Consider the following 25101-nt stretch of genomic DNA (forward strand, 5'->3'; position numbering starts at 1 on the left):
TCTTCTTAAAAAGAGATCATTGGAACACATACTCATATTATGAAATTCATCAAACATTCAACCAACTTGCAAACATACCATGTTAAACAGATCAACTAGACACCAAACACTCAAACACCAAATAGATGTCATAATCAAACAATCAAGCACAAGGTAGATGACATAAACAAGTTCATACCTTAATGTATCTCACGGGAGGCTATATTGTCTACACAATCAATCTAGTTAGCATGATATAGCTTCTCAACACATCATCTTAAACATAAATAAGATCATGATATCCATAATAGTCACAAAAACTCATAAATAATTATCATTCATACATAATAATCACATCTGCACATTCAATCAATATTAGTATGACATAATATCACAACATATTAACTCATACTTGAATGTCATAACCCTAACCATTTGCATAGACCAATCCAACTTAGTATGATACATATAACATCAAGATATTAAATGCAATAACCCTAATCATTAAGCCAACTATCATATAACAACAATTTAACCTATAACATACCCATTAACAACATATAACATAATCATCAAGTTATCTAACATAAAACAACAATAGCAATGCATACAACCACAAGTTACTATCATTCTTGACTATCTGACACATGTGCATATGAATATACTAACCAACTATCATCTATCATGTATGTAACCATAACATCAAAATACATGTACATAAACCTAATGTATATAAACCTAATGCATATAACAATCCTTAACTTACTTACCTGCATGCCCAACATGCAAACCTGTATGACGATCTGCTCTTATCCCAAAGTCTAATGTTGCAACCTCATTATGATGATCTGCATCTCCTACTCTATCTCAGCCAACACATTAGCATCATAACAACCAATAACATCATGATGACCTAAATTGCATACAATGACTTCACAAGGCATGTTTGACCTACTATTCATGCATAACTATAACCAAGACCATACATGCATAACAACTGCATATAGACGTATAACACATGAGTATAAAACCATATACACATCATTCTAGCTAGAGTCCAGTCATCAATGCATGACCATATCAACTACACAAACCATGACCTCATGCATGACAACAACAACCACATCACATGCACTTAATAACATGTGAACACTGACGTGCATAACAAATGCATATACAACCATACACTCATGATGACACATCCTAACAACAACATCATCAACCTTCACATGACGACATCACTACAACCATGATCAACACCATGCAAATGCAACAAGCACATGGACTACAAACATAAGGAACACACATGCAATTGACATGAATGCATGACCAACACACAACCCATCTAGTTCGAGGGGTGAACCATGCTTTGATACCACTCTGTAACACCCTCCTCCCACATCTACCTAAGAAACTAGCCAGCCAGGGTAAACATGCGATGAGAGTCCACTATGATATGATTCGACCTCCTAATTCATGTTAAGGAAGTGGAACTGACGGAAACACACCATATATAAATTCAACATCAGCCTCAAGACCCTCAAGAACCAATCCAACACTTTAGACAAATTGCCCTGGGGTCCCACTGAGCTTTTGGACAAATTAAGCCTCAGTTGCTCTCATGCTATAGGCATGATAGCATCTAGAAACCTAGAGTCGCTTTCACAAACTTGCATGCCAGTGTTCAGAGACCCAATTAGTCAATGCTATTCTAGCATCCCTGGGATTTGAGCCTATTTTTTAGGCCTAGAGCCCAGGTCACTGCCCAGAATTGAACCATCTCTTTAGAATATTAAAATAACATGGAAATGACAGTACTAAAGAAAATACTTGTTTAATATCTTGATTGGACCGCTAACAGCCATGACAAGAATTTTGTCAAACATATCACAAATATGTAAAATACAGATGTAAATAACAATTATGAGCATAGGGGTCTCATACTTAGCTGATAATCACTAAGAACCATTGATGTCTTAACACATCAACTCCCATTCCATCCATTAGGTGATAAATACATTGATCATTCAATTACAAGTAAAAACATGGTGAAAACCATGCATGGTTGTTGTCATAAAATACATACATAACCAACATAATAGCATTATAAATATTAATGAAAGTACAACCATATAGACCACATATAATCCATCAAAATACTCATATAAATACAAGGAGAAATAACTTCTTATTAATGATGCAAAATCCAACCCGAGATGGGACTTCCACATTCTACCCAACTGTAGAATGGCTGAGCCAAATCTCTCTTCAACCATTCACCCCCATGCCATATTCCAAGCATGAATGTGGGATCTCATAGAACACATCAATCAAAACTCATCCAGGGCTTCCAAATGCCATCAACCTCAACCCATCAAATAGTGATTCCACATCATGGTCAGACATCACAAAACCATCAATAGAGTGGTCTCCATCCAAGCCTTCAAGGGCTTCTAGAGAATTTTCTCCAACCAAGACTTCTAGGACCAATAACTCAACCCACAGCTACCATTGGGCTTCTAAAGCATTTTTTCAACCAAATCTTCCATGACTAGTAACTCAACCCACTAAGGGCTTCCAAAGCATTTGTCCAACCAAGGCTTCCAGGACTAGTAACTCAACCCAAGTTGTTATAGTGCTCTAGAGCATTTGTCCAACCAAGGCTTCTAGGAACTAATAACTCAACCAAGCTAAGGAAACATGAGAACCAACCAAAAACAAACAATGAAATTAAACCCAAAATCACCATGGCTATCCAAGAAATGGAAAGGTTAGGAAATCCATTGTCAATCTAGGAAATCCTCCCTGCCAATGAAAGATCACAACCAATAATCCACATGCATATGTCATGCATGCAAAAGATAGTGAAGAAATCATACATGCAATTCGATACCTACAAGAAAATATGATGTAGCTATTGATCCCGATGCCTTCTTGTGCTTTCATGCTCTTCCTTTGCCTTCTTGCTCCAAGAATCCAAGAGTATGAGAAGGAGAAAGAATAATGAGAGAGCTCCAAAACTGAACTGACCAATTCTGAGCCAAGAGCCTACCAACTAATCCTCATAAGCCTTTTTATTGATAAGTCCTCTATTTTCTTTATTTTCCTTCACTTTTCTCCTCACATGAAACCTGTGACCTTTCACCTTCATTTTCTCCCAATTTCCTTTATTTTCATAAATAAATGTGCCAAAAATTCCATTTTTCCTTTCTAAAGCCTTAGCCATAGCCTTTTCAAATTTCCTGATCCATAATAAACTGAATCAACACCCATTAGGATGTTTCCCCCACCATTCAGCTTGGAATACGTGTCCCATCATCCCTAGTCTTATATATTTTTACATGAGTTTTTACAAGGACTATTACATGATAGAGGATGACAGGTACCCAAATTAGATTCAAGACTAAAGCTATGAGTGTTAGTATCATCATGAGGAATGGAAGGATTATCATTCACCATTTGCTTCATTAACCAGATGAATACCAAAGCCACCAAAATAGTTCAATTTATTCAGTACATATGAACACAACATATACCATAAACATCCCAATAATAGTCCCAAGACATTTGTGATACATGCATGAAAATATTTTGGATCATTGAATTTCAATTAGATGAGAGATCCAAGTACATAGTTACAATGATGAGGCACTAGTTCTTGTAGTGGAACATTAAGTCACTTCTTGCTTCTCTAAAGAATAGTTCTCTCTCCTTTGCCAAGTAGAGAAGCCAAGACTAGCTCTCCAAATTTGAAGCCTCCAAAATCCTTTTTATTGAGTTATGAGGTTGCTTTTATAACAAGAGGAATGACCTTTCATATCCTCATGATTCTTGAGTTTTCCTCATGACTCGTTGACTTCTAAATGACCTTTGGACTTCTAAAAGACTCTTGAACTTCTAAATGACTTTTGGAATTCTAAAAAACTCTTTTGTCCATATATGACTATGTGACTCTTCATATTCCACATATGACTCTTAGACTTCCATATATTACATTTTGTTCTTTTTCCTTTAATAATTACATCATCACATTCTGCATGATGTGTCATGACACATGGACACACATTGACTATTATGATGACACCTGTACAAGTTATAACTTGACAATGATCACATAGACTTCATGATGAGGTGGCAATGCCAAGTTTTCTTCCTTGTTGCTTCATCTTTCATTCTTGATGGTAGATATGATCTACGCTTCATATTCATGAAATATCCACTTTGTTCTTCTCCTTCACCCTCCAGAGGGTATTTGATCAATATCAAAATCCTTTGAGTCATCATGCAATATATTCTTTTTTTCTTGGTCCATGATCTGCTTCTCCATAGGGGTTTCTTTATGCTTTATCCTTTATATATGTTTTGAGCATTACTTTTTCATGCTAGGGAGGTATTCCTACCAGTGAGAACCATTCATGACAAAGAAAATTAGTCTTAAAAATTTCTATTCTATCAATCCCTAGCTCATGAAATGATTAGTATATGATATGTCTGTGCAAGGGTTTAAAGAGGGAGGATTTATTAGGAGGGCACAATAAAACTGGTGAGTGGCTTAGGAAGGAACCACTATTCATTTTTACAATGCCATACACTAAGAAGAGTAACTCTCCTTGGTCCAACGCAATGGGGAAGTTGAAGGGAGAAGGTGCGAAGGCTTCATGCTTCAAGACTGCACCATGCGCCCTAAAGAAAAGAGGGGGAGGCTTGAAAGCACAGTTTGACTAGTCAAGGGTTAAGAGAGGCCTCCTTCAGCCTACCCTACTATTCCATGTGCTCAAAGGAAAAGGAAAATTCTAAGAAATTATTGAGTGCAAGGCACATTGAGGAAGGGGGAAGGATGAAGGCTTCAACCTTCATGACTGCACCATGCACCCTAAGGGAGAGAAGGCTTGAAAGACAACACAAATTTCTTCAACAAGAGGTCACTATTGATTTGGAATGTGATTTTCCTTCTAGGATAGCACATTTTGATCCAACAGTGGGTGCTTGACCATTTTGAATGCACTTTTCCTTGAGGAAAGCCATAGGGAGGAAGACATTTTTCCTACGAGGGTTTTCACTGCACTGGGAGGATAGGAGGGTCTTTGCATTGCATGTTTTTCCTCTGAGAAAAAGGGTGAAGAGGTCCATTTTATTATCTAGGAGTGCTTTATGTGCCATGCAAGGCAGAGGTGACCAAAACTCAATGTAGTGAGTTAGTATTAGCAAGAAGGGTTAGGTAGCTACCCTTGGGAGGTTCACAATGTGTAGCAGTTTTGAGGTGACCTTGAGGAGGAATTAGTGCACCAATATTTGGGGGTAGGATTACATCGTTGAGGCCCAAAAATATTTTAAACTCCTCACTTGGTAAGAGGGCTAATTCATTCATAACTTGCATTGGGTTGAAGGACCATGAAGGGTTCCAAAATTTCTAAGTGTGAGACCAACATAGTAAAAGAGAGAAATGCATCTAAACATGACTCAAAGATGGATCACACACATAAATCCATCAATACAAGACATAAGGATACACATAGCTCATGGATAATAACCACACCTTGAAAAGACAACAAAGCAACACTTATTTATCACTGTGATAGTTGAAATGACACATTACGACACTTAGAACACAAGTTACAACATAAGTGAAGGATATGACTAAAAGGTGCACTAAGATATTGGGTGTCTAACACATATTCTAATGATATACAGGACCATATAATGCAGAAGAGTTCTCCAGAACTAACTTGGGTGATGTGCAAAGGTGTGACACATGTAGGAGTGAAAGCAACAAAAGTGACACCTGCAACAGGAGTAAAACATGAAGACTCCACTTTCAAAACGTGAACAACCTCGAAAGTGACACATGTCAAAGAGAAGATAACCTAAAAAGGGAACTTATTAAAGTGAAAGTGAGAAAATGTGACAGCCACAAATGTAAAAGTGACACTTATGAAAGCAACAGTGTGAAAAAGTGATAGTTAAGAAAACTCACTGAAATAGAAGTACAAATGCAATAAAAGTGTGGGAGGATGCCAACTAAAGTGTGCACTGACTATCCACATGAGTTTAATATCACACGGACACTATATTGATGGACTACCCTATGCTTTTTCATGGTTGCACAAATGAAGTGCACTCATGATTTCAACCAGGACTATGCATCTGTGAGAAAGTGACTTGACAATTTAAAACTAGGAAGAAGACTCAAAACCTTTACAAAAAATCAATCGATCATGGAGTAACCATAGGGTGGAAGATTATAAGATCTTCACTAGGCTCTAAAATTCAAGTGTAAGAAATTTTTTATAGGTTGTTGATCATAGCCTCAACACCTTCCTGCGTTAAGACTCCACTGAGCCCCTCCCTGGAGGCATCTGTAAAAACCACAAAATCTTTGTTTGGTTCTGCAATCCTTAACACTAGTGCATTAGTGAGAAACTATTTCAATTATTCAAAGCTTGTTGCACATTTTATGCATTCAAAATTTGTTTCCTTTATTCTGCAAGGAGGTGATTGGGTGGCCTATCTTGGAGAAGCTTTTCATGAACCTTATATAGTAGCTTGCTAACACCAAGAATGATCTAAATTTATTAACATTTTTCAATGTTGGCCACCTAACTATGGCCTTGATATTTTCCAGATCAGCTGATATCCCCTCCTTGGAGATGATTTTCCCCAAATAATGTATTTAAGATTGGAAGAAATGACACTTACTAAGCTTTGCATAAAACGTGTGTTCCCTTAGAAACTATAACACTGCAACTAGCTGATTTTCATGTTCTTCTTCAGTTTTTGAAGATACCAATATATCATCAATGAAGACAAACGCAAGTTTGTCCAAGTAAGGATGCAACACACTATTCATTAAACACATGAAGTTGTCAGGGGGATTAGTAAGCCCAAAAGTATCACCACAAACTTGTAATTCCTATATCTTGTCCGTAATGCAGTTTTATGGATATATTCATCCTTGATGTGTAATTGGCTATAGATTGATCTCAAAAAAATGTTGGAAAAACTATTATTCCTATCAACTGGTCAAATACATCATCAATTTGTGGCAACAAATATCTTTTCTTGATGGTCACTTTATTTAATTTCCTTTTATCAATGCATATTCTAAGTGTACCATCCTTTTTCTTCATGAACAGAACTAGAGCTCCCCATGGGGACACACTTGGCCTTATATAACAGTTTTCAAGCATCTCTTTAAGATGTAGTTTTAATTCAACTAATTCAAGATTACTCATCCTGTATGGTTCTTTGGAATTTGGTGCTGCTCCAGGAATCAACTCAATAGAGAAATCTACCTCTATATGATGAGGTAATCTGAGAACATATGTTGGAAACACATCTTCATATTTCTACGAAACAAGATATCTTTTTAGCACCTCACTCTCCTCTTGCTCAAGGTTGTTGTTAGTTTTTTCATTGGTGGAAATTTTCACAACAATTAGAAGGCAACCTTTTCGGTGACTGCACTTATCTTACATGGCTGTGATCAACCTCACTGAAGTGGGATTTTTCTTCTGATGTAATATTCTCCCCTCTCTAACTTCATCCAAGAATTCAATGGCCTTCTCATAATAGTCAATTTTTTTCCTACGTGCATATAGCCAATCCATGCCTAACAATAGGTTATATACACCCAACAGTAGTAAATTTAGGTGTGTTGTTGTTGGCATATTGTTGAGCTCAAACTCACATGATTTCACCTAATGATTTATTTTTATTTTTGTCCTTGTTGCTAATTGGACTAACTATGGTTTTGCATGCATTTCTTTGGCTAGTTGGCATCTCTCCACAAGATTAGGACTAATATAATTGTAATCTAATCTAGGGCCAATTGAAATAGAGATAATTTGTTTGCAAAGCTTACCTTCCATCTCAATTATGGATGCTTTGTGGTCTGCATGGCGATTTTCCACAACTTCATACATTGTAGGTATGCTCTCCACTATATATCCCATAATATGAGCCTCCTATGAGTTATATATTCGTGGTCCTACATTCTTCTTATGTGGGCATTCTTTCTCGTGGTGATTCTTTCCACAAATCTAACATCCTAGGGGCTCCTTGGCCTCATATTTGTGTTGCTCTTCTACAGACTGGTATACATAACCTTTATCAATTGAGTTGAATTTTTTTTGTGCATGACTTACATTGGTTGTGTTCACACCTTCTTTCTTATCTGACATTTTCTTATGCCATTTCTTTTAATTTTTCAAGTTTCCCTTTGCTTTCCAATCACCCTTGAATTTAGGCTTGTGTTTTGATTATTCATGGCAGTTTTTTAATTTTTTAATGGCTCTTCTAATGTTTGCAGTTCCAAAATTTCAATTCGATATTTGAATTCTAGGGGTATCCTCTTGATGAACCTTTTAACCTTTTCCTTCTCATCCTTAAGGTATGTCACATACCTCAACAATTCCAAAAATTTGGTGATGTATTCTTCATTAGACATTTGTCCCATTTTGAGCTCATGAAATTATTTTACTTTACTGTCATAGTATTTGTCTGATAGATATTTATTTCTAAAGATGCTTTTAAATTCACTGCAAGTCAACTCCTCTTTAGTTATGCCTTTGAAATTCTTAAAATCTTCCCACCATATGACTTATTTTCCCTTCAAACTATAGGCGGCTACCTTTTCTTTCACGTTCTCAAAATAGTTATGGATTATAAATAATTCCTTCATTCCAAGAAATTGTTGTGCTATTCAACAACGCCCCATTTATTAAGATATTCAATATTATATTAATAAATGGGGACCCTTTAAAAAATCCTTCCAAAATTAATTTTAGCATGTAGGCATTTTTCTTGTTAACTTTTGGAATAAAGCAAGATATCAAGATAAAACCTTTGGAAAAAGCTAGTAAATGTTCATCTTTTCACATATTGCACGATTAGGATGTCAAAAGCCTTGCTATCAATCAGAACTAGCGAAAAGTGATCAAAAGAGAACATTGGACTAAACCTCATAACTATTAGGTTTCCCATGTGAACTAAGTTCTAAAGCATTTCTTATTAAAATAAGGCCCGCATCGCAAATCACTACTTACAAAGGGCGCACCTTAACAAAATATCTTAAACCATGTGATATGCAAGATTGTGATGATGCAATCTCCCTTATCGTATCGCATTAAGAACACTTAAGAGGAGCCCGAAAGCTTATCATCATGCGAGATTGTGAAATGTGATTGAAGACCCAGACCCGATTCCGAAATACGTTATAAACAAACACTCAAGTCCATTGCTTAAAGAAAAAGGGATTTACATAGAAAATCCTAACAAATAAGTTATTCTTTGAAAATGATAATGAGCGGCCTGCATTTCGCATCCCGTAGAAAATAAAAAAAGGTTAAAGAAAGCACATAACCATAATGCGATAATGTGATTTGCGATATTGCATCACAATCGCAAAATCGACTTTTTCGCAGTTCGAAGGCTCGCCACCCTAAAATGTTTCTTCCCCGACTTACGATGCAGAGCATTAATGAGCAATATAGCTAGGGATAAGGAACCATTAGTGGGAATTTAGTAAGGGTTAATAACATTTACGTTTGAAAGACAGTTCAACATAATACGATATATTCTCACCTGCGTTCAAATAAAAACTCCTTTCTTATCACATTTTCAAAGTTTACTGCATTATTCATTCTTAGGTTCATTCTTATCTCTCTATATCTGATAACTTCTATTTTGCTCCACTTTCAGGAAAAATTCACAGAAAGAGTCATTGGGAGAAATGGAAAAGAGTGGCAAGGTAGCCGCATCTGAGAAATCAGAAATGACTCCTTTATTCTCTAATACTACATGCAGAAGAGACAGAGGAACTTCTACGTGGGAAACCATGTATGATTTATTAGAACAAGAACAACTAAGACCTCTAGTAACAAACGACACAGCCAATGGTCATGCTTCCTCAAACGCCTCCATCTTCGAGACGGCGTGCTCATTTCTGCACTGCATAGCTGCAATACCAAAGATAATTTCATACATAGATATGGTCAAGTGGATAATTGATTAGGTGGATGTCTCAGACAGATAATTTAAGAATAGCAGGCAGGAGGTTATGGGATCCTTTTCACCGGGAAACCCATGGCTTATGTACAATCTTCCAGAGCCACCAATGTTCTACAACAAATAGTTCCTCGAGAAATTTTCTAAGGAGAATGAATACCCAGTGGACGCTACATAAACATGGACACAAAATCAAGGCAAGATAAAAAAAGATAGAATGGGTATGTATTCTACAGCATCTATATCTCTGCCTCATAGTTTTGCAGCAGCCATGCTATGTAGAATGTTCGGCAGGCGCGATAGTACCAAATTTTCCCCAGAATGGTTGCCATTAATAGATGCAGCCATAAATGCAACAATAATGAACCAGGCTCAAATTTCTTCTGATAATTTGGTGAAATCCATAATAGAGTATAGGAGAAAGAGGAGTATCTCTTGTAGGGTTTACCCTCCATTTTTCATGAGTCCCTATATAATGGACACTATCTGTTTTGGTTCCAAATTTCCTATTATGGGATGGAAGTGGACTATGAAAGACCCGCTTCCCATTCATATATATCAAAGAATATGTGGGAGTCTCAGCTTCACCCCATTTTTACGGAATTTGTCAAGGAGTTATGTTGCTTATTCATAAACTTATCTACAACAGGAATGCCCCTAAATTTTCTAGAGAAGCTGAAGTATATATCTCACCTGTGGCCAGATGGTTTGGGAGGAGACATTTACATATATCAGAGTATTTGGGAGCATTGCTTCACTGAATTTCCTCCCATGTTATGTCCCTGATAAGTTAATGGCTAGGGAGATAGCCTACCAAACAATGGGAGAAGGTGGGTTGAGCAAAGGATTAAAGGAATAGAAAAAGGCCATTTGGCCTACATTTTCATTGCAATTTCATGCATTTTCACTACACGATTTTGGACATGCATACAAGGAAGCATAGATTATGAAATATCTGAAATTGGCTACATTCCTAGGAAGATAGTATGACCCAAATGGCAACACCAAAGACTTCATTACTATGGTGAAAGTGAAAATATTCACCCACGAGGAAGATGCATTCAATGACCTCTTCCTACAAAAAGAGACATTTTCGGAATTAAAGCATATGGCTTCACTACTTTTTTCCCCAAATGATCTTAAGGCCTTCCAGGAATACAAAGAAAGAAGATTATTGTAGGTCATATTGGACCTGCTACAGATTGAACCAATAAGGGAGCCAACTCCTAGTGTAAGCTTAGAGGAAAGCTCCAGAGAAAATTCTAAAGATAATTCCAGAGCAAGGTCCCAGGAGAAGTCTATCCATGAGTCATAACACTCAGATAAATAGTCCTAGAATGGCAGTAGTAAAAACAAAGAGTTTGAGAGATACACAGTTGGAACTACAAAAAAATAAGCAAAGCAAACCTCAGCAAAGAAATAGGCTGAAATTCACTCTACCTCCGCATAGTCGGGAAAACCTCCAGTTGTTGATTTAGAAAACGAATGGGAGCATTTTAATAAAGAGCTCCATATAGAAGAACAAACATCAGAAGTACAGACTCCACAACACAGATCAACTCAAGAGGTTACAGTGGAGAAAATTGTAGGTAATCAAGATGTAGAGCTCATTCTTGGCACCCCCAATTCTAAAATTGTTTTAAGAGTTGAGGAAATTCCTCCCTTAGATGTGTTTTATAGCCCTACCAATAAATATGTAATCAAAAGGAAGAGGAAGAAAATAAAGTTGGATGTTGCATCTATTACCACTTCCGGTAATGAACCAATGGATATTGTATGGAGAGATTCGCCCATGGACCCATCTGAGAAATTTATGAACTGTCACAATTTGTGGGAGCCTATGCTATGGAAACTATTGATAAAGCAACAGAGGTTCAAATGCTTCTAAGAGAAAAAGAACAAAATATCCTGTTGTTGGAACAACAATTATAGCAAGAAAAATCTAACCAACAAGCAAAGTTACAAATTTCCAAACTACAGTAGGAGTTTGAACAGAAGCAAATACAACATCAAGCCAGCTTCACAGAAAAGGATGCATGGATTCAAGCTATGGTAGAGAAGTATAAATACAGTCTGCAAATCGATCAGTTCATAAAAGAAGCACTTGGCCTTAACGCCCAACTAATGCAACAAAAGGAACTTCTGTGCCAGGAAATCTCGCAAGTAAATCCTTACTGCGAGATCAATGATAAGCTAACAAGCCAAGTCATGGACATGAGGCTTGAGTATGATGAAATCCATAAAAGTATTTCTGACTTTATCACCTGGCAAGAATTAGAATATGGGAGAAAGGCTGATTTTCCAAACCTGGAGGAATCACATAAAGAAATTGTATTTGCGGACTGGGATTCTTGGCTGAAGCAAGCAAAAAGGGCAACAACAGTCGCAGTAGTAGCAAAAAACAACATCATTGAAGCCATTAACAGAAATATACATGGCACCAACCTGGTTGCTGAATCTATACCAGGATTTCTTTCAAAAACCAATCAACAGGAGCAGCAATGGAGACAAGAAGAAAAGGAAAAATGGAGGTGATCAGACAAACAAGCAAGCTAAATTGGGAAGCATACTGGCAATTCTTAGTCAAACCATATAGCCAGTGGATGACCTTGTGTTGCCTAACCACTTCCACACAGAAAATGGTGTTAGCACTGACAGATGCCATATTTACTGGACAATTGAAATATGTGATCAGCCAACCAACACAGCTCAAACCAATGATGGATATCTGCAATATTAAGGAAAAAATACAAAGGAGTTAGTCACCTTGCTTTATTTCTATTTTAGTTTCATTTCACATAATCTGAGGAAGTTCATTTAAACCTCCTCAACTATTTTTGTAATAATCTATTTTAGGACCTATAGTTTTAGTATTTAAACCCCTCTCATGCATTTAGAGAGGTTCTGGTAGAATGAATGGAATATGATCTATTTCTTTACCTTTTAGGAGGTTCTGGTAGAATGAATGGAACATGATCTATTTTCTTTTATATCTGGCATGTTCTACTGAAATTTCACTTTTTCACTTTTAGATGATGTTGGATTGGTTGGAATTAGATTGATATTGCTGAAACACATGAGTAGAGCTTATTACAAATGGTACTTTTATCTTGTGATTTTGTTTTATTTATGTATCAGGCAAAAAAATTTCTTCAATTGCTTTATGTATGAAAGTTTTAATTTCGGAACATTATTGCACTTTTGTATGGTGTTGGATTTAATTTCCTTTTGAATACATGAACGATTATATATGTGATATATCTTTCACAATCGTTTTGGCTAACTATTTATCCAAAACAATTATTTTTAAACGATTTCATTTCTTATTGCAATTGAATTATCTTTATTACCAATTGGTATAGGACATTATTGTAGATCGCATATTTTGGTTTTATTCCTGGGTATAGTTATAGTTAGCTAATGTTTAAAACTAGGATATATGCATGTGATTGATAGTTTAGATTAGATTACACTTAGTTAAATCATTCCCCCGTTACATTATATATCACCCCATCAACACTATCAAAATCACTTTTTGGGAAATTTGTCCCATTCTCCCCAGTCAGAGCCACTACAACAAATGGAAAAGGAGCTGGCAACCAAGGTTCAGACTGGGTGGTTTTCTCCCATGTTGTAGCAACAATTTTCGAGGCTTCAACATTCTGGTGCTAGAAAGAGGGCCTAACTATGAATGGAAAGTAAATTCAAATCAATAGGACATTCTAAGAGTAAAAATCCCTCACCCCCACCTCCAACTTCTCGATTGCATTCCAAATCTCTAAATCCTAAGCGAGAAGTTGTAAACACACCCTTAGAACCCACTACTGAAATTCCATCGAAAATAGATCATTCTTCTTCTATAGAAACCCTTGAAGTGCAATCTTTGATTCATAAGTTACAAGGGATTTAAGTATCTCAAGAATAATCTTAGTTATCCCAATATAGCGTTACTTCTCAGTTTCCCTCATCTCAATGGTTAACTACAGTACAAAGTGAAATGTTTGGGATTTCCCCATTTGAATCTACCAAGCTGTAAGAGAGCTAAGAAGACACCATCTTAATCTCACAGTGAGGTTCTCTCATCATCACCTCAATCATCTTCATTCATTCCATCCAATTCATCACAAGATCAATCACCCACCTCACAACTCCAGATCGTGATTTACACAGGTACTAGAACTCAACCCTCCTCTACCCAATCACCTTCAACCATCCAACATCTTCTTCTACACAGACACCTATAATGGCTCAAAATCCTCCAAGGCCATGGACTAATCTAGGAGCTGTAAGAATGGAAGGACCTTTACATCCATTACCAACTCATCTCGAAAAATGGCTACCAAATTTCAATCCTGATAATGGCCTACTAGCTGAGGAACACATCAACAATTTCATGTTGTCTATTAATATAAATGTAGTAGTAGACGAAGATGCAGTTGTAAGATTATTTCCTTATACTTTACAAGGATTAGCAGCATCATGGTACTTCTCATTACCATCAGGTTCTATAAATAGTTGGGATGCCTTTCAAGAGAAGTTTTTAACCAAATTTGGAGATGACAAATCCACAACTACCCTAATCAATGATCTCTCCAATTTGAAAGTCGAACCTAAGGAACCAATTAAAGACTTCAACTCTCACTTTAATAAATTATTTAATAAAATACTAGCAGCATCCAAGCCCAACGATGAAGTCCAAAATCAATGGTACATTTCTGCTCTCCCTTCGAACACAACTATTTTCGTCGATAGGGCTGCCAAACCAATAGTTGTAGAAAACATGAAAGAAGCAATAGTTGTAGAAAAATGAATTCTAGCCTTAGATAAGAAGAATGCTTTAGAAGAACGAAAATCCAAGAAAGTGAATTTTAAGGATGAATCCAAGAAAAAAGCACCTAAATATCCTTTTGATCTTGAAGGTTTACAAATAGTCCTCAAAACCATGTCTAATAAAATGGTTGATATCAAGAAACAAGTAGCAGAGACTTCCTCAAAGAAATCTTTCATACCATATAAAAGGAATTCGCCTATTGATCCTAAGCCTCCAAATGCTATATCGAATTCTAACCCAGATGGAGAGGAAGATGAAGTCTTAACAACTGAAGAACAAACAAATGATGAGGAAGTGGTTGAGTTACAAGGAATGTGAGATTTTATCCTTCCCAATGAAGAAACACAAGAATCCTTGCCTGTTGCCTCCTAGAGTAGAGGCTCTATTGATTCACCTCAAACAAATCCAAAGTAGAAGGTATCAACTCCGGCTCCCAAGGATAAAACAATAGGTAAGAATTCTCCATCCAAATCTACCGAAACAACTCCTCTTTAATCAAATTCTTCACCTCCAGCCAAGACCATGATAGTATCTGATGAAATGGAATACAACATCGTGGATGATATGAAAAAGACTAGAGAAAATATTACCTTTCATGAGCTTAGCAATTTGAAACATCAACAAAAGCTGCTACTCAAAGAACTCAAAGCAGTCCCTACTTCACCTCTTCCTACCGTTGTACTGTCACAAACTACCCAAGAAATGGGAAGACTCCCTCGTACTTCATTAGACAAAATCGATCCTATCGATATTGCTATAATCGGAGGAATATCTAAATCCCATACTCCTCCATTTTTGTTGACTTTCGAAATTTTCAACAAAAATCTACACAACTATTTAGTTGACTCTGGAGCTTCATCTAATATTTTACCAAGAACAATTTGTGCGAAATTGAATGTTCGGCCTCAAAAATCTGTTGTGCGCATTGTGCAGTTAGACTGATCCCAAGTCGAAGTAATAGGGGAACTTAATCAAGTTACCATTAGACTTTCATCGAATCCTAAAGTCTATCAAGTCATTGACATTCTTGTAGCTGATATTCTGACTAGTCAGAGAAACTTCATGGTTATTTTCTGACTGACTGGTCTCACATGTGGCTTCCCTATAATGGCAAGCCAAATCAAATAAGGGTTGATTGTGAAGAGCATCAAAAGTATATTGTTACAAAATTAGAAGGAGAGAACGAACCAATGGCACATAGCAGCAATATCATTGGAAACTACTTAGTCGAATCATTTCTAGGAAATTTCAATGCAAATACTTTACCTTTCTTGGAAAATTATGTTGTATCAGAAGTTGAAAACTTTTCTCAAACAAATACTTCTAAGTGTATAAATTTTGTAGATAAACCTATAGTTAGCTCTTTATTTTGGAAATTAGTTTTTGACAGATCTAAAGCCAACGATGGAGCAGGCAAAAGATGCATATTAGTTAGCCCAGAAGGAGAAAAAGCTATGTTAGCATGCAGACTTGAATTTGATTGCACAAACAACACTGTTGAATATGAAGTGTTAGTTCAAGGCCTGTATAAAGCCATCAGCCTTAATATCAAACACCTACAAGTGTTTGGGGATTCCGAAATTGTGATAAAATGGGTAAGAAATACTATGCATTATTTGTCTGGACATTTGAAACATTATCAATCACTAGTGCAAGACCTCACTTGTCACTTTAAAGTGTTTAATATTTCCCCTATCCCCAGACTCCAAAATGCAAGTGCTGATCTTTTGGCTAATGTGGCCTCCAAGCTCATTCCACCAGGAAATTACAGACCCGATCACTTTTCTATTGAATTTATTTTTAGGCCTTCTATTCCCGATAATGTCACCAATTGGCGAGTCTTTAATAACGATCCAGATATCATAAGATTTTTGACATCAGAAGGTTTTTATGATAACCAGATAATTGATGAAGATCAACATGATGGCCGACTTAAGCAAGACGCAAAAATGAATGCTATACCTAAGTCTGTTGTTAAGCTGGAAGACTTATATGACCTTAAGGACAGATTCAAAAGATGACCAACTCAAAAGTTCAAAGTTCAACTCTGAGGTTTGAATTGGTTAATCTTGGAAATGACCTTAAACCCCAAAATATCAATCTAGGTTTTGGACTTACATCAAATGAAAAATCAGCCTTTATACAATTGTTGAAGAAACATAAGAATGTATTTGCTTGGAACTATGAAGATCTTAAAACATACGACACTTCTATAATTAAACATACCATCCCCATGACATTTGGTGAAAAACCTGTGCATCATAAATTGAGAAATATTCATTCCAATTTAGAAAATCAGATTAAGTCTGAATTGAATAAACTACTGAAAGCCAAGATTATTTTCCTAATCAGACATTCCAGGTGGGTCTCCAACGTTGTCCCAGTTAGAAAAAAGAATGGTGATATTCAAATATGTATAGACTTCTGCAATCTCAATAAATCTTGTCAAAAGGAAAAATTTTTGTTGCCCCCTATGGAACAAATATTGCAATTAGTTGCAGGCTCAGAACTAATGTCTTTCCTGGATGGATTTTCAGGTTATAACTAGATTCTAGTACATCCAGATGACTGGCTAAAAACTACATTTAGAACCAAATGGGGCACCTACGCATATCAAAAGATGCCATTTGGATTAATCAATGCTGGTGCAACATTTCAAAGAGCCATGGATATATCTTTCAAAGGTTTGGTAAACAAATCAGTGGTAATCTATTTAGATGACATAACTGTATACTCTAAAAAACACAGTAATCATCTAAGAGATTTAAAACAAATATTTGAACGTTTTCAGAGGTGCGGAATTTCTCTTAATCCCAAGAAATATTTCTTTGCGTTAAGTGAAGGAAAACTCCTTGGATTTATTGTATCCAAATAAGGGATTCAGATTGACCCTGATAGAATAAGAGAAATTTCTAAAATTCCTTTACCTCATAACAAAAGGTCTATGCAATCTTTCCTAGGGCAGATAAATTTTGTTAAAACATTTGTCCCTGACTTTTCACAAATTGTTTTACCTCTTCAATCCATGATTAAGAAAAATTATCTTTTTAAATGGGAACAAAAAGAGCATGAAGCCTTTAATTTGATTAAATAAGCAATCATAAATGCTCCCTCTTTGGCAACTCTGATTTTTCTAATCATTTCATTTTATATACTTTTGCTTCCGAGAAATCATATGCAGCTATATTAACACATGTCAATGATGATAACGTTGAAGCACCAATTTCCTTCTTTAGCTCCAATTTATAGGGGAGTGAATTGAACTATTCAGATGTTGAAAAACAAGCCTTTGTTGTTTTCAAATCCATAAAGCATTTCAGACCTTCCTCCTCAAAACCCACACAAAGGTAGTAGTACCATTCTCAGTAGTAAGAAATCTGTTAATACAAAGGGATGTAGGTGAAAAGAGAGAAAATTGGGTAACGACACTGCAAGAATATGACATTGAAATTAGACCAGTGAAAATCGTAAAAGGTCAAGGTTTTTGCATAATGTTAGCAAGAGAATCCAACTTACCAATGCTACAAGATTCATGGAATGATATACAAGTATACGAGGTAAGCCTTAATGACACTGAATCTAGATATTTTGATATCATTTTTATTTAATAAATGGGTATGCCCCTCCACAGCTAAATTACCAAAGAAAAAGGGCTTTGAGGCTAAAATCTAGACAATACCAAATCATCAAAAATGTATTATTTAGAATAAATTATGACTCTATTTTGCTTAGATGTCTTGAAAAATCTGAGGCAAAAAAGGTTTTGTAGGAACTCCATGATGGGCCAGCTGGTGGACATTTTGGAGGGGATACAACCACACATAAAATTCTACATGATGGCTATGATTGGCCAACCTTATTCAAGGATGCACACAGTTATGTAAGGAAATGTAAAGTTTGCCAAATAGATGTTGCCAGACAAAGGAAATTCGCGTTACCATTGCAACCAGTCAAAATTGAACATCCATTTGAACAATGGGAACTGGACATAATAGGTGAGATCATTCCTCACTCCTCTAAGCAGCATATGTACATTCTTATAGAAATTGATTACTTCACAAAATGGGTGGAAGCAATTTCGCTCAAGGTAGCCAATTCTGAGAACATCATTGAATTCATTGATCAGTTTATTATTACTAGATTTCGTCTTCCATATGCCCTTATGTTTGATAATGCATCTTATTTGTCAGGAAATGTTATGATAGAATTTTCTCTTAAAATAGGTTTTAAACTTAAATACTTTGCTAACTATTATCCTCAAGGAAATGGCTTAGCCGAATCTACAAACAAAAATCTCATAAGAATTATTAAACGAATTGTTGGTCAAAGTCAGAAAAACTGGCATAAGTCATTAATATTTTCTCTATGGGTAGATCAAATAACACAGAAGGCCTCCATAGGAACTTCTCCTTTTAATTTGATCTATGGGAAAGAAGTTGTCCTCCCAACAAATGTAGTTATTCCCTCACTAGCCCTAGTTCAACTTATTGAAGAAACTCCTTACTCTTTAATGCAAGTGAGACAATTACAAATCCTTAAGCTCAAAGAAAAAATGGAAGATGCCAAAATTACACATGCACATCATCAATAGTTAGTCAAAGCTTCCTTTGATGTTAATTATGTAAGTACAAAATCCTTTCAGCTTGGAGACCTGGTATTGAAATGGGATAAAACACACAAGGATCAAGGTAAGCATACCAAGTTCCAATGAATGTGGCTTGGCCCATTTCATATTGTGGAACAGATAGGCCCATCAACCTTTTTATTACAAGATTTATCACACAAGAGAGAATCTCTACCTGTCACTGGGTAGATCCTTAAGAAATCTTTTTCATATAATATCACCTCTTCTATTCCTTGTATATTATTGTCTTTACTTTTTAGGAAAATAAAAAGTTGAGTAGCATTTGGATTTACAAATAATAGTCTCTTTAATATTTTGACTTTTCGCTTGTATAAGTAAAGATGGTTAAGAAGATTATTTTCACATTTGAAATATGAGTTAAGTTTTATTGCTCAAATATTTCTTCTTCTCTGCCAAAATTATTTGTCTTTTGTTAAACCTCAACTTTATAAAGAAACCTTTGCTCTACCATCAGTCAAGAAAAGTATCTTCAACAAAGAAAAGTCTCTCTACAGAAAAGCATCTTCAACTCTACAATTGTCATCCAGAAACTCTTAAGAAGTCAATGATTCTCCCCATCTAGTAAGCTTTCATCCTCAGAGTGTAATTCTAAAATATTCTTAAACTTAAAGGATAAGAGGTCTCATCAAGAGCCAACTTACCATGATCATAGGGAAATAACTAGCTGACATTACCAATACTGCATATCAAAATAGGGTAATGGCTTGAGATTCTATCAATCAAAAGACAAGGGGTCTCATCAAGTGCTAGCTTGTTCAGCTAAGTTACAACCAGTGAATGGCATTGTCAATTTTGGTCACAAAACCAAGACAATGGCCTTTGCAGACTAAAAAGAAAAACTTTAAAGAAAAGAAAATTATTTAGAAAAATAAGTATATAAATCTGAACTTATCCTTAAGGATTTCATTCCTATCTAGATGGGATACTGAATCATTGTTGGTTAAAAGATACCCCTGTCAAGGCTATGGACACCTGCTGGCAGCAGAGGCTCTACCTATGGAAACTGAGTATACCAAAAAGCTAATCTGTGAGAGTCCCCTTATTTTTATCTTTAAAACCAAGTAATGACTGATGTAGACAAAGCAACTTTCATATTGAAGAGGATGATCAAAAGGATGATAGTTAGGCAAATGTTGTTTTATTATTCAGAGCAATATTTCTTATCTTATATTTCATGTAATTTTTATTTTCTAAAATTACCTTTATTTGCGAAGTTTTTAGAAATTTCAAAAAACTGTTAGAGATAACTGGTTCTTCCAAGTGAATTGCCAGTTGTTGGTGCTATTCAACAACCCCCCATTTATTAATAGTGATAGTAAGTATTATATTAATAAATTGGGACCCTTTAAAAAATCATTCCAAAAAGAAGTTTAGAATTTAGCTATTTTTCTTGTTAATTTTTGGAATAAAGCAAGATATCAAGATAAAACCTTTTGAAAAAGCTAGTAAATGTTTGTCTTTTCGTATATCAAACAATCAAGCTGTCAAAAGCCTTGCTATTAATAAAAACTAGTCAAAAGCGATCAACAGGAACATTGCGCTAAACCTCATAACTATTAGGTTTCCCATGTGAACTAAGTTCTAAAGCATTTCTTATTAAAATAAGGCTTGCATCGCAAATCACTAATTACAAAGGGCGCGCCTTAACAAAGTATCTTAAACCATGCTGTCATGCGGAAAGAGTCAATTTTTCGGACAAAACTGACCTCCCTAGAAGCTAAGGATTTCTAGTGACAAACAAGACAATTAAGCACTATCTTTCCCTAAACATGCATTTAGAATACAAGAAACCAGGTGTTTAAAGCATACCTTTAGTCCAACGCTGTTTGTAGCAGTCCAGCCTCTCCGATCCAGATGAGCTCCTCCTTCTCTTTGAAACCTGCATTCACTAACAAGCAAACGATTACATAACACCTGAATAACTCATAAAATAAAACACATTCATCATAAAGACCAAGGAGTATATGAAACAAATTATATATAACAACTTGTTGAGAAAAATGAGCTTAATTGTATTAAGTGGAAACAAAAGAAACCATTACAACCAGCGCCTTGGTGTTGTGCAGGTCCCTCCCAAGGTCCAGCAAGAGTTCTCCTTTACTTTGATCAGCTCACCCACTTCCAAATGAAGCTAAGAAAGGATGGGAATCTCTCCTCTCAAGCTCTATAAGGGAGTCCTAATTTCAGCAGCATCTACCCTTAGGAATGTTAAGCTTTCAACCTCCTCTCCCTCTGGCCCAATGCCTGTATTTATAGTGCTTTAGAGGAAGTTAATCAGGTCCACCATGAATGGGATAACTCCCCTCTTGATGGGATAAGTTCATCTTTCATAGGGATACATGAACCATCTGGAGGCGCTCAATACACATCAAACCATCTTCTAGAATGCTCTAGATTCGACCACAAGTAACTTTTTTGAAGTAAAACTTGCGCCTTTTGACCTTTACAGGAGTACGCACCCACCCCTTTACAGACAGAGCGTACAAGTACGCAGGTATTGTGAACTTGAGGTGCGTACACGCAGGTAAGGCTAAGAGAATCTGCGTACCCAGAGTTATATAGATTTTGAAAGACTTTCTCTCTTTCTTGGAGTTTGACATGAGGAGCAGAGGTATGAGACTTGCCAAGGAGGATAGCATGACAGTTGATGGAGCCATACTAATTGTAGATAGTCATGGTGACAAATTTTAGTGTAACAGATTGCCCCCTAAAGTGCGAAGCCTGTAATAGATTAGGGTTTCATATCATATAGGAAGGGTGAAGTACTTTATCATTTCAAGGATTATCTTGTGGAGAGCCCAGTCGGAACCTGCAAATATTCAACACAAAATACATATATAAGATCATATCATCGCTGAGGTAGGCATTTCCATACTCAGATTGAAAAATTTAACTAACAAACTATTGCTCTGATATAGGAATGATTTCGCAGTACATCATAATCATAGACTCTTGTAGACACAGTATGGACGCAGCCATCTGCTTATGATTAGTCTACTGTATAATGAATACAAAACTCCTCGCAGCCTGGATGGTGGAAACTAGATCCAGGGTCTTCATTTCTACTTCCCGAAAAGGTACGATTCTATCCATGCGAATAAATGAGTTGATGTCGAACATGGTAGAAACCACTTGATTACCAGTCGATGATGTAAACTATTAACAAGTGTGAGAGAGACCACCAGTGATGTCAATCGATCTCAAAGTACCCAGTACAATCCATGAGATGTGAATGAATGAGTTGATGTCGAACATTTCACGGAATCTTTCGATCGAAAGTCAATGATGTAAACCGTCGTCAAAGGCGAGAAACCTGCCATTGATGCATGCATATTTCAAGGTACTGACAATTTCTAGGTCATCTTTCTAGATAATGAGTTGATGTCGATAGAAAGCGACCCGTTGCAGGCAAGCCCACAACACGAAATCATAAATCAAGTTGAAGAAATGTAGCTGTAAGGACTGACTCAGGGATGGTCGAGATGGATGACAGGTATCTTGTAGATGAATGGTTTATTTGCAGTGACCTCTTGAACACATAACAACACGACAGATGGTTTGGTGACAATTGACCCAAAGTTAATACCCGGCTGAAGACTTTCAATGTGGTTTGATCAACTGTGAGGCAAAGGATTTCCCAACCCAGGTGAATGAAAAGTGTTGTGTTCAAGAGTGGTGATAAGATTTCTTCTGAGACAAAGGATAGCAAATAGGTTTATTTTTCTCTCTTTTCACCCACCATTTCTGGCAAGTACCTATTTATTTTTTACAAGCTTGAGGAGGATAACATATGCTTGATTATAAGCTCATCCTTCGGATGAGTCCAACTTAGTTTAGATTCGAACCCTAAGAAGGAGTGGTCCGTTCCTGTTTGTAATCGAACATGTCCTTTACTGTGAAATTTTAACGAGTCCAGTATAGGAGAAACTCGGCGTTTTTCAATTTTAGAGAGTCTGAAAAACTTAAGAAGACTCTAGGGTTGACCTTTTTCGTAAATTTGTGTCTCCCAAGCCCGAAAAAGTATAAAATAATACTTGAGAGAACTGCTTGATCTTTTATGACCAAGGAGTACTTTCATATTTAGTGTCTTTGACCTGAAAAGTAAAAAGTGATCAAGGACACGTCGTTTTATTTCCAGTATCGAATTTGAAACGACAAAAATCCGGCAATCTTTTCCTGTTTTTATGGTCAGAAAAGGGCTATAAGGGGACCGTCTTTTAATTCCATTTTAACGAGTGTAAAAGAAACGCTAGGCAATCTTTTCATGTTTTAGGAGTCAGAAAAGGGCTTAAAAGATGACTCTGATGTTTTTGTTTGTGAAAAATGACAATTTTCCCTGAAAATTCTTTATCCTGCACAAAAACAAACACATTACTCATACATGTTTAAGATAGGTAAAACTACTTTGAAAAATACCTTTTCATGGTGAAAAATAAACAATTTACCATTTATTTACCCAAAAAACCTATAAAAAGGGGTTTTACCAATTCATTTTTACCGTTTTACTGTTGAGGAGAGAAAAAGGGCTTTTGGCAAGAAACTTCCCGTGGACATTGCAGAGAATCCGACCGTCGAAATCGAACGTCGTCTCATCAGGTATTCTACAACATCCTCCTCTTCATTTCCATCCATTTAGAATTTGTTTTTAGGCCCTAGTTTCATTTTTTGGAGGCTTTGGGGTTTCAAGGTCTGCTTTTCGGGGTACGCAGGTGCTCCACTGGTGACCCGCGTACCCCGACATTTTCTCAGTTGGGAAAATGCCAGGAGTACGCACCTTGCCTTAAGGGAACCTGCGTACGCACGCCCTGTTCCTAAAGGCGGGGTGCGTACCCCGCAAAATGAATTTTTAAACCCCAATGTCTTCCAAATGGACCAATTTTTTTTTATTTCATTGATTCTAGCAGATGTTTTTTGGTGTGTAGATTGCCCACCATGCTTGATTGGCGCGAGAGAGAACACGAAGATGTCTATTTGGCCGCCATTAATCATCAACCATCCATTGATGCTTTAAAGGCATGCGGCCTTTACAAATACTGGGCCATACCTGGCATGAGGGCTCAGGTGCGTTTTCTAGAGTGACTGGTAAAGAGATGGAACGTCCAGGACCAGTGATTTTACATTGGAGGGCACCGGCTCGAGATAGAGCTCTCAGATATTTACTTTCTCACTGGTTTTCCCAAGAGGGGCGAACACTTGACTCTGTCTAGGACTAGGCCGGGTGGCCAGTCCATCGCTAGTCTCTGACTAGAGTGGTGCAACATGCAGAACCAGGAGAAGGGGATAGAGATCAAAACTATATCTCGCCCTGAACTTATGGTCATTGCTTTTAGAGTTACTAGACTTTGCGGGGCTGCCGTTTTGCATATTGCCACTGGATCCCAGATGCGGATGGCGATTGATTGCTATCGAGGCACCATTTTGAACTGGTGTGAAGCTGTGTTGGCTAATGTAAAAAGCCAACTAACTAAAGCCAAAAACGTACAGCTGAAGACCTTTGGTTATGGGGTTTTAGTTGTGAGTTTTGCTTTAGAGAGGGTTCCGATGCTGATCCCACAACATCTCACTGTTGAGGCTGGGCTTCCCCGAGAGCCCAAATTGACACGATGGGTTGCGGTTATGGCCCGTCATCCTGACGAGGGCA

The sequence above is a fragment of the Pinus tabuliformis genome, chromosome 6 (assembly GCF_031772625.1).
Source record: "Pinus tabuliformis cultivar Carrire ecotype Pingquan chromosome 6, CPIR1, whole genome shotgun sequence".
In the NCBI taxonomy this organism is placed as follows: domain Eukaryota; kingdom Viridiplantae; phylum Streptophyta; class Pinopsida; order Pinales; family Pinaceae; genus Pinus; species Pinus tabuliformis.